The sequence below is a fragment of the Triticum urartu genome, chromosome 7, assembly GCF_003073215.2.
Source record: "Triticum urartu cultivar G1812 chromosome 7, Tu2.1, whole genome shotgun sequence".
In the NCBI taxonomy this organism is placed as follows: domain Eukaryota; kingdom Viridiplantae; phylum Streptophyta; class Magnoliopsida; order Poales; family Poaceae; genus Triticum; species Triticum urartu.
In genome coordinates, this window is record NC_053028.1 from 447,192,741 (window position 1) to 447,205,263 (window position 12,523).

A 12,523-nucleotide genomic window follows, 5' to 3' on the forward strand; every position below is an offset into this window, starting at 1 on the left:
CTCTTCCTCAAGGAGGTCAAGGCCATCCTGACATGCTTCTTCAGCTTTGGCTTCCGAATATAATCCACTGGGGGGAGTTGTGAAGTAAATCAGTGGCAAGACAACTTTCGATGTATACACCATGAAGAAAGGAGTGCGATTCATGAATTGACTCAGGGTTATCCGCAAGCCCCAGAGGACCAACGACAACTTGGTGACCCAGGCTCACGCGGCATGCTCCGAGTCATGCAGGAGGCGTGGCTTTAACCCTTGGAGTATCATCCCATTCACTCGTTCCGCTTGACCATTCGACTGCGGGTGAGGCACAGAGGTGTAGTCAACCCGACTGCCTTAAGAATAGCAGAACTCACAAAATTCGTACGAGTTGAAGTTCGACCTGTTGTTTGTGATAATTCTATGGGGATCTCTGAACCTAAAGATTATCTCTTTGATGAGCTTAATGGTAGTCGGCAAGTCCAACTTCTTTATTGGCTTGGACTCAATCCACTTGGTAAACTTGTCCACCGCCACTAACAGATGGGTGAACCTGCTGGTCCTAGTCCGGAGTGGACCGATCATGTCGAGCCCCCAGATGGCGTATGGCCATGTCAGTGAAGGAAATATGCCCTAGAGGCAATAATAAAGTTGTTATTTATATTTCCTTATATCGTGATAAATGTTTATTATTCATGCTAGAATTGCATTAACCGGAAACTTAGTACATGTGTGAATACATAGACAAACAAAGTGTCCCTAGTATGCCTCTAGCCATAGACATGTGTTGTCATTTGATGAACGGGATCACATCATTAGAGAATGAGGTGATGGACAAGGCCCATCCGCTAACTTAGCATTATGATCATTTAGTTTATTGCTATTGCTTTCTTCATGACTTATACATGTTCCTATGACTATGAGATTATGCAACTCCCGAATACCAGAGGAACACTTAGTGTTCTCAAACGTCACAACATAACTGGGTGATTATAAAGATGCTCTACAGGTGTCTTCGATGGTGTTTGTTGAGTTGGCATAGATCGAGATTAGGATTTGTCACTCCGATTGTCGGAGAGGTATCTCTGGGCCCTCTCAGTAATGCACATCAATATAAGCCTTGCAAGCAATGTGACTAATGAGTTAGTCACGCGATGATGGGTTACGGAATGAGTAAAGAGACTTGCTGATGACGAGATTGAACTAGGTATGATGATACCGACGATCGAATCTCGAGCAAGTAACATACCGATGACAAAGGGAACAACGTATGTTGTTATGCGGTTTGACCGATAAAGATCTTCGTAGAATATGTAGGAGCCAATATGAGCATGCAGGTTCCTCTATTGGTTATTGACCGGAGATGTGTCTCGGTCATGTCTACATAGTTCTCGAACCCGTACGGTCCACACGCTTAACGTTCGATGAGGATTTGTATTATGAGTTATGTGACTTGTTGTATCGAAGGTTGTTTGGAGTCCCGGATGAGATCACGGACAAGACGAGGAGTCTCGAAATGGTCGAGATGTAAAGATCGATATATTGGAAGGCTATATTCGGACATCGGAAAGGTTCCGAGTGATTCGGGTATTTTTCGGAGTACCGAAGAGTTACGGGAATTCGCCGGGGGAAGTAGTGGGCCTTAATGGGCCATACGGGAAAGTAGAGAAGGGCCTCAAGGGGTGGCCCCCCCTGTGGGCTGGTCCAAATTGGACTAGGGAGGGGGTGGCACCCCCCCTCTTTCCTTCTCCCTCTCCTCTCCTTCCTTCTTCTCCTACTTGGACTAGGAAAGGGGGAAACCTACTCCTACTAGGAGTAGGAATCCCCCCTTTGGCCGCGCCCCTTGTGGCCGGCCCTCCTCCTCCTCCCCTCCTTTATATACAGGGGAGGAGGGCACCCCATAGACACACAAGTTGATCTTTAGCCGTGTGCGGTGCCCCCCTCCATAGTTTTCCACCTTGGTCATATTGTCGTAGTGCTTAGGCGAAGCCCTGCGTCGGTAACTTCATCATCACCGTCACCACGCCGTCGTGCTGACGAAACTCTTCCTCGGCCTCAACTAGATCACAAAGCTGAACCTGTGCGGATCGCGGGGTGCCGTGCGTTCGATACTTGGATTGGTTGGATCACAAAGACGTTCGACTACATCAACCGCGTTACTAAACGCTTCCGCTTTCGGTCTACGAGGGTATGTAGACACACTCTCGCCTCTCGTTGCTATGCATCTCCTAGATAGATCTTGCGTGTTTGTATGATTTTTTTTGAAATACTGCGTTCCCCAACAGTGGCATCCGAGCCAGGTCTATGCGTAGATGTTATATGCACGAGTAGAACACAAAGGAGTTGTGGGCGTGGGTATATACATATTGCTTGCCGTCACTAGTTGTTTCTTGATTCGGCGGCATTGTTGGATGAAGCGGCCCGGACCGACATTACATGACCGCGTTCATGAGACTGGCTCTACCGACGTGCTTTGCAAACAGGTGGCTGGCAGTTGTTAGTTTCTCCAACTTTCGTTGGATCGGATTCAATGAACAGGGTTCTTTCTGAAGATCAAAAAGCAATCACTACACCACGTTGTGGTTTTGATGCGTAGGTAAGAACGGTTCTTGCTAGAAGCCCGTAACAGCCACGTAAAACTAGCAACACCAAAGTAGAGGACGTCTAAATTGTTTTTGCAGGGCATGTTGTGATGTGATATGGTCAAGACGTGATTATATAAATTGTAGTATGAGATGATCATGTTTTTTTAAAGTTATCGGCAACTGGTAGGAGCCTTATGGTTGTCTCTTTATAGCATAAGATGCAAGCGCCATACAATTGCTTTACTTTATCGCTATGCGATAGCAATAGTTGCAAAAGCAATAGTTGGCGAGACGACCATGTGATGACACGTTGATAAAGATCAAGATGATGGAGATCATGGTGTCATGCCAGTGATGATGGAGATCATGACGGTACTTTGGAGATGGAGATCAAAGGCACAAGATGATGATGGCCATATCATGTCACATATTTTGACTGCATGTGATGTTTAACTTCTATGCATCTTATTTTGCTTAGTACGACGATAGCATTATGAGATAATCCCTTACTAAAATTTCAAGGTATAAGTGTTCTCCCTAAGTATGCACTGTTGCGACAGTTCTTCGTGCTGAGACACCACGTGATGATCGGGTGTGATAAGCTCTACGTTCATATACAATGGGTGCAAGCCAGTTTTGCACATGCAGAATACTCGGGTTAAACTTGACGAGCCTAGCATATGCAGATATGGCCTCGGAACACTGAGACCAAAAGGTCGAACGTGAATCATATAGTAGATATGATCAACATAGTGATGTTCACCATTGAAAGCTACTCCATCTCATGTGATGATCGAACATGCTTTAGTTGATATGGATCACGTGATCATTTAGATGACTAGAGGGATGTCTATCTAAGTGGGTGTTCTTAAGTAATATGATTAATTAAACTTAAATTTATCATGAACTTAGTCCTGATAGTATTTGCATATCTATGTTGTAGATCAATTGCTCGCGTATAGCTTCCCCGTTTTATTTATGATATGTTCCTAGAGAAAACTATGTTGAAAGATATTAGTAGCAATGATGCGGACTAGATCCGTGATCTGAGGATTATCCTCATTGCTGTAGAGAAGAATTATGTCCTTGATGCACCGCTAGGGGACGGACCTATTGCAGGAGCAGATGCACACGTTATGAACGTTTGGCAAGCTCAGTATGATGACTACTTGATAGTTTAGTGCGCCATGCTTTACGGCTTAGATCTGGGACTTCAAAAACGTTTTGAATGCCACGGAGCATATAAGATGTTCCAAGAGCTGAAATTGGTATTTCAAACTCATGCCCGAATCGAGAGGTATGAGACCTCCTACAAGTACTTTGCCTAAAAGATGGAGGAGAATAGCTCAGCAAGTGAGCATGTGCTGAGAATGTCTAAGTACTACAATCACTTGAATCAAGTGGGAGTTAATCTTCCGGATAAGATAGTGATTGACAGAGTTCTCTAGTCACTATCACCAAGTTACTAGAACTTCGTGATGAACTATAATATGCAAGGGATAACGAAAACAATTCCCAAGCTCTTCGCGATGCAGAACTTGGCGAAGGTAGAAATCAAGGAAAAGGATCAAGTGTTGATGGTTGACCAGACCAATAGTTTCGAGTAAAAGGGCAAGGGAAAGAAAGATAACTTCAAGAAGAATGGCAAGCAAGTTGCCACTCCCCTGAAGAAGCCCAAAACTAGACCTAAGCCTGAAACTGAGTGCTTCTACTGCAAAGGAAATGGTCATTGGAAGCGGAACTACGCCAAATACTTGGCGGATAAGAAGGATGGCAAAGTGAACAAAAATTATATATGATATACATGTTATTGATGTGTACTTTACTAGTGTTCATAGTAACCCAAGGGTATTTGATACCGGTTCAGTTTCTAAGATTAGTGACTCGAAACAGAAGTTACAAAATGAACAGAGACTAGTTAAGGGCAAGGTGACGATGTGTGTTGGAAATGATTCCAAGGATGATAAGATCACCATCTCACACTCCTTTTACCTTCGGGATTAGTTTTGAACATAAAATAAATGTTAATTGGTGTTTACGTTGAGCATGAATATGATTGGATCATGTTTATTGCAATACGGTTATTCATTTAAGTCAAAGAATAATTGTTGTTCTGTTTACATGAATAAAACCTTCTATGGTCATACACTTAATATAAATGGTTTATTGAATCTCGATCGTAGTGATACACATATTCATAATATTGATGCCAAAAGATGCAAAGTTGATAATGATAGTGCAACATACTTGTGGCACTGCCATTTAGGTCATATTGATGTAAAGCGCATGAAGAAACTCCATGTGGATGGACTTTTGGAATCACTTGATTATTAATCATTCGAAGCTTGCGAACCATGCCTCATGGGCAAGATGACTAAGACTCCATTCTCTGGAACAATGGAGTGAGCCACTGAGTTATTGGAGACAATACATACTGATGTATGCGGTCCGATGAGTGTTGAGGCTCGCGGCGGGTATCGTTATTTTTGGACCTTCACAGATGATTTGAGCAGATATGAGTATATCTACTTAATGAAACACAAGTCTGAAACGTTTGAAAAGTTCAAAGAATTTCAGAGTGAAGTGGAGAATCATCGTAATAAGAAAATAAAGTTTTTACGATCTGATCGCGGAGACGAAATATTTAAGTTATGAGTTTGGCCTTAAGTTGAAACAATATTGAATAGTTTCGCAACTCACGCCACCTGGAACACCACAATGTAATGGTGTGTCTGAACGTCATAATCGTACTTTATTAGATATGGTGCGATCTATGATGTCTCTTACCGATTTACCACTATCGTTTTGGGGTTATGCATTAGAGATAGATGCATTCACGTTAGATAGGGCACCGTCTAAAATCCGTTGACATGACACCGTATGAACTGTGGTTTAGGAAGAAACCTAAGCTGTCGTTTCTTAAAGTTTGGGTTGCGATGCTTATGTGAAAAAATTTCGGCCTGATAAGCTCAAACCCAAATCGGAGAAGTGCATCTTCATTGGATACCCAAAAGAAACTGTTGGGTACACCTTCTATAACAGATCCGAAGGCAAGAACTTTGTTGCTAAGAGTGGATCCTTTCTAGAGAAGAAGTTTCTCTCGAAAGAAGTGAGTGGGACGAAAGTAGAACTTGATGAGATAATTGTACCTTCCCCCAAATTGGAAAGTAGTTCATCATAGAAATCAGTTCCAGTGATGCCTACACCAATTAGTGAGGAAGTTAATGATGATGATCATGAAACTTCACATCAAGTTACTACCAAACCTCGTAGGTCACACCAGAGTATGTTCCGCACCAGAGTGGTATGGTAATCCTGTTCTGGAAGTCATGTTACCAGGCCATGACGAACCTACGAACTATGAGGAAGCAATGATGAGCCCAGATTCCACGAAATGGCTTAAGGCCATGAAATCTGAGATGGGATCCATGCATGAGAATAAAGTATGGAATTTGACTGATTTTCCCGATGATCGGTGAGCTATTCAGAATAAATGGATCTTCAAGAGGAAGACGGACGCTGATAGTAGTGTTACTATCTACAAAGCTTGAATTGTCGCAAAAGGTTGTCGACAAGTTCAAGGTGTTGACTATGATGAGATTTTCTCACTCGTATCGATGCTTAAAAGTTTGTCCGAATCATGTTAGCAGTTGACGCATTTTATGTAATCTAGAAAATGGAGATCAAAACTAAATTCCTTAATGGATTTATTAAAGAAGAGTTGTATATGATGCAACCAGAAGGTATTGTCAATCCTGAAGATGCTAACAAAGTGTGAAAGCTCCAGCAATACATCTATGGACTGGTGCAAGCATCTCAGAGTTGGAATATACGCTTTGATGAGTTGATCAAAGCATATAGTTTCATACAGACTTGCGGTCAAGCCTGTATTTACAAGAAAGTGAGTGGGAGCACTACAACCTTTCTGATAAGTATATGTGAATGACATATTCACTACAAGAAATATGTCAACTAGTGACCTTCTATCAGTGACCCTGGAAGAATTGGTCATAGATCTATGACCATTTCAGACCAATTGGTCAAAAGCTGTTCGGGGGGCTCCAAACCCTAAACTTTAACGACCATTTTGGTCAGAAAGGTCATAATTTCCTTACACACTAGTCCGCTGCCTTATTTCTAGCTGATCATGACCAATGTAGATGGTCATAACCTTGTAAATTGTGGTGGGTTGCTATGACTAGGCGCCACCTCATCAGTTTTGCCTATGTGTCATGTCCATATGGCAGTTTTTTGCCCTAGGTTGTGAAGCAACCTATATTTCTGTCTTTCCCAAAATTCCCAAAAAAATCTCATAAATTCTTTGGTCATATCTTCGTCAAATATGTAAAAAAAACCTTCCTTGCGTAGTTCAAAAATATTCGTTTTCCTATTCTGTTCAGAAAAACACTTTGTGAAGGAAGTACCACTTTGGCATGTCCAAATGGTATCCATTTTCTAGAGTCTTTTCCGCTACCCAAATAACCATCCTCCACCAAATGCCAGCTCAATCCATTCATTATTTTGAGCCCGGCTTCAACATTCGTATTTATGTCCAGTGTGGTACTTTGCAAAGCAAGTACCACCTAGGCACCTCCTTTTGAGCTGAAAATTTGTGAAGACGGTCTTCTTAGTAACTAATCATCCTCAGCCAAAACTCACACCCATTAGCCATGTGGATTTCCCTTACCGCTAATCAAACACTTGGCTGCTTATTCATGTTTGAGCATCGATCGGTCTCCTCGTGAGAATCTTATGTTGTGATTTTCTTCCTAGCACCTACCTGGGGAGTGCCCAACCCACTAGACATGCCTAGGCAGCCCAGAACACATGGCAATGCCACGGTCACGCGGTGGGCATGCGAGTTTACACGCCCTAGAGTTGGGGCCCTCGGCCACCGTCCAAACCTCGACGTATCGCCACCAAACCATGTATTTATGATTAAATAGGTACTTATGTAACTAGAAATGATTTTTGGAAAAAATAAATAGCAAACTATGAGGCAACTGCAGTTCAAATTTGACCCGCTTCCACCTGAATCGGCAGGAATTTGTCTTTTTCACCAGAGGTGGATCAAAACTTTTCACAACCAACCATTTTGTCAATTGTGCATTAAATATGGCCTAGTATTTTATAAAATTGATTTGGTCCAATTTTGCAACAAATATATGGTAGGTCCTTCATAAAAAAACTCATTTCAGGCACCTGGAAAATGGAAAATGAATTTTCCGTGCAAAGAAAATGAAAACTTCCTTAGGCAACATTGTTTGCCATCCCAAGATGCACCCTTGTGCACAATATGAGATAATTTGAACAAACTATGCCATGAATGTGGCCATAAGATTGATCATTTGGCTTGAAAGCCGTGAATCTTCACGCATGATAGCTCATTTCTGAGAACACTTTTTAAAATAATTTCCGTATTACAAGTTTATTATTTTTCCTGGAAACTTGGTCACATATAATGACACAATGCAAAGGTTTTCCACTTTTTTTTGATTTTTTTGAATTTTTTATGCCCGTTTCAAAATGTGGTCAAAATGGTGGGCTTGACCGTTCCTAGCTAGTGGTTGAATCTTGGAAAACTTTTGATGTTTCTCTGATTAAATAGATACTTATGTACCTAGAAATGATTTTTGGGAAAAATAAAGAGCAGACTTTGAGGCAGCTGCAGTTCAAATTTGACCCGCTTCCAACTGAATCGGCGGGAATTTGTCTTTTTCACCAGAGGTGGATCAAAACTTTTTACACCCAACCATTTGGTCAATTGTGCATTAAATATGGCCTAGTATTTTATAAAATTGATTTGGTCCAATTTTGCAACAAATATATGGTAGGTGTAGGATCGAAAGTATGTCTAGAGGGGGGGTGATTAGACTACTTGACCAAATAAAAACTTAACCTTTTCCCAATTTTAGTTCTTGGCAGATTTTAGCTATTGTAGGACAAGTCAAGCAATCATCACACAATTCAAGAAAGCATGCAAAGAGTATATTGGCAGCGGAAAGTAAAGCATGCAACTTGCAAGAATGTAAAGGGAAGGGTTTGGAGAATTCAAACGCAATTGGAGACACGGATGTTTTTCCTGTGGTTCGGATAGGTGGTGCTATCCTACATCCACGTTGATGGAGACTTCAACCCACGAAGGGTAACGGTTGCGCGAGTCCACGGAGGGCTCCACCCACAAAGGGTAATGGTTGCGCGAGTCCACGGAGGGCTCCACCCACGAAGGTTCCACGAAGAAGCAACCACCCACGAAGGGTCCACGAAGAAGCAACCACCCACGAAGGGTCCACGAAGAAGCAACCTTGTCTATGCCACCATGGCCATCGCCCACGAAGGACTTTCCTCACTAGCGGTAGATCTTCACGAAGTAGGCGATCTCCTTGCCCTTACAAACTCCTTGGTTCAACTCCACAATCTTGTCGGAGGCTCCCAAGTGACACCTAGCCAATCTAGGAGACACCACTCTCCAAGAAGTAACAAATGGTGTGTTGATGATGAACTCCTTGCTCTTGTGCTTCAAATGATAGTCTCCCCAACACTCAACTCTCTCTCATAGGATTTGGATTTTTTGGAAAGAAGATTTGAGTGGAAAGCAACTTGGGGAAGGCTAGAGATCAAGATTCATATGGTAGGAATGGAATATCTTGGTCTCAACACATGAGTAGGTGGTTCTCTCTCAGAACATATGAGTTGGAATTGTGTATGTGTTCTGATGGCTCTCTCCACGAATGAAGAGGAGGTGGAGGGGTATATATAGCCTCCACACAAAATCCAACCGTTACACACAGTTTTCCAATCTCGGTGGGACCGAATCAACAAACTCGGTCGGACCGAAAAGGTAAACCTAGTGACCGTTAGAGATTTTCGGTGGGACTGACATGCAACTCGGTAGGACCGATATGGTTAGGGTTTGGGCATAACGTAATCTCGATGAGACCGATTACTGGTAATAAGCTTACCAGAGAGTTGGTCAGGTAAACTCGGTGGGACCGATTTGCTCTTTCGGTGAGACCGAAAAGTTACAAAAAGGAAACAAAGAGTTTACACTGCAATCTCGGTGGGACCGATTCGCTCTTTCGGTGAGACCGAAAAGTTACGAAAGGGAAACAGAGAGTTTGCAATCCATCTCGGTGAGACCAGATCCCTATCGGTAGAACCGAATTGCTAGGGTTTGGCAGTGGCTTATGACAAGTGAAACTCGGTGGCGCCGGATAGAAAGAATCGGTAGGACCGAGTTTGGCTTAGGGTTTAGGTCATATGTGGATATGGGAAAGTAGTTGAGGGTTTTGGAGCATATCACTAAGCACATGAAGCAAGAGGCTCATTAAGCAACACCTCATCCCTCCTTGATAGTATTGGCTTTTCCTAAAGACTCAATGTGATCTTGGATCACTAAAATATAAAATGAAGAGTCTTGAGCTTTTGAGCTTGAGCCAATCCTTTGTCCTTAGCATTTTGAGGGTTCCACTTTCACATCCATGCCATGCCAATCATTGAGCTTTCCTGAAATAGTCATCTTGGAATAGCATTAGCTCAATGAGCTATATGTTGTTATGAATTACCAAAACCACCTAGGGATAGTTGCACTTTCAGTAGGTCCTTCATAAAAAAACTCATTTCAGGCACTCGGAAAATGGAAAATGAATTTTCCGTGCAAAGAAAATGAAAACTTCCTTAGGCAACATTGTTTGCCATCCCAGGATACACCCTTGTGCACAATATGAGTTCATTTGAACAAACTATGCCATGAATGTGGCCATAAGATTGATCATTTGGCTTGAAAGCCATGAATCTTCACGCATGATAGCTCATTTCTGAGAACACTTGTTTTAAAAAAATCCGTATTACAAGTTTATTATTTTTCCTGGAAACTTGGTCACATATAATGACACAATGCGAAGGTTTTTCAATTTTTTGATTTTTTTTGGAATTTTCATGCCCGTTTCAAAATGCGGTCAAAACAGCGGGCTTTACCGTTCCTAGCTAGTGGTTGAATCTTGGAAAACTTTTGATGTTTCTCTGACTAAATAATTACTTCTGTACCTAGAAATGATTTTTGGAAAAAATAAAAAGCAAACTATGAGGCAGCCGCAGTTCAAATTTGACCCGCTTCTAGCTGAATCGGCGGAAATTTGTCTTTTTCACCAGAGGTGGATCGAATCTTTTGACACCCAACCATTTGGTCAATTTTGCATTAAATAGGTCATAGTATTTTATAAAAATTAATTTGGTCCAATCTTGCAACAAATATATTATAGGCCCTTCACAAAAAAAACTCATTTTGGACACTCGAAAAGTGAAAAAAATGATTTAAGAGAACTCATTTCTCATAACTCTTTAATATTTTTTGTCTTATTTCAATTTGTGATTATTCCTGAAAACTATAGTCAAATTTGTTGACACAATGAGAAGTTTTTTTTTTCATATTTTTAGGTCATAATAAAATAGCTAACATGATTTAGCACCTTACTTTTAGTCAATTATGACCAATTTAAATGGTCAAAATATCATACCTCTATACTACGTTCTGATTAGTCCAAAGGCCTCTCACGCGGATCACGGATAAACCACTGTCGGATCCTCCTGGATCCAACGGCCCTCACCTCACCAACCGCGAGCTACCCCTAAAAAAAACCCACCACACACCACTCCACTCTCTCCCCGCGCAGCGAACCCTAGCGCTCTCACCCTCTCCCTCTCTCTGGATCCACCGCCGCCGCACACCACTCCTCCTTCTAGATCCCCCGTCGCCGCCCCCAACCTCCCTCCCTCTAGATCTCGACATGCCGCCGCCCCCACCCCACTCCTCCGGTGTTCCCCCCACACGGTCACCGCTCGGCCCTCCCCATCGCACTATCGATCCAGATCCCTCCCCTCCCCACTCTCAGATCCAACTGGCCCGAGACGGAGGCCGTCATGGACATGGTTGCCACCATCGACCGCGAGTGGGGGTCCTAGTCCTCTCCCTCGTCTTCCTCAGCGGCGGCATCTGGCTGAGCCACCGGACGCGACGCCGGCTCGTCTTCATCATCTTCTCCTTCGTCGTCACCAACCGCGATGCAGGCTCTGTCGTCTCTGGCCGCGGGTACTCCAGCTAGAGTAGCCACCAGCGATGGTGACGGCGAGGCTAGAGGCCGCCGGATCCGGGATCAGGGCGGCGCATAGCCCCTCCTCCCGTGAGATCCGGGACACAAACGCCCATCTGGATCGAGTAGCCCCTCTCCCCATCCGGATCGAGCAGTTCCACTGGGCACTCCTCTGGCCGCTGCACCGTCTCCACCGCGATTTGGTGCTCCTCACCCGACCCACCCCGCTCGTCCCCGCGCTCTTCGTCATCGGTGACTCCACGTTCGACGTTGGCACCAACAACTACCTCGGCATGCTCGCCCGTGCCGACCGCGAGCCCTACGGGCGGGACTTCGACACCCACCGCCCCACCGGACGCTTCTCCAACGACCGCATCCCCGTCGACTACCTCGGTCCGTTGCTCACGACCTCGTCTCTGATCCGTGTAATCTTTTGTGCTGCTGTGGTCTGAATCCGCAGGAATATGGCAGCCCCATGTGATGTTCCTAGTTTCCCTTCTCTTGATTTCTGATTCCTTTTGTTGTTGTACCACAGCGGAGAAGCTGGGGCTTCCCTTCGTGCCTACGTACCTGGATCAGAGCATGCGCATGGGCGGCGGTAGTGTTGGCCTCAAGAGAAGGGAGCTGGCGGGGAGGCCCGTGACGTGGGGCGGGCTCTGGCTGCGGCTCGGCCAGGAATATGGCAGCCCCATGTAATGTTAAAAGACTGCCACGATTAAGTTCAGAAACGATAGTATGTGCTACATTCGATCCTGGGTTGTATAACACATTTGTTACTGCAGGTCACCCATCCTCGAGGAGCAGAAGGAGGGACGCATCTAGTTGGCCATCAAGGGCCTGCTCTGCTCCTCTTCCTTGACCATTGTACCACCACGT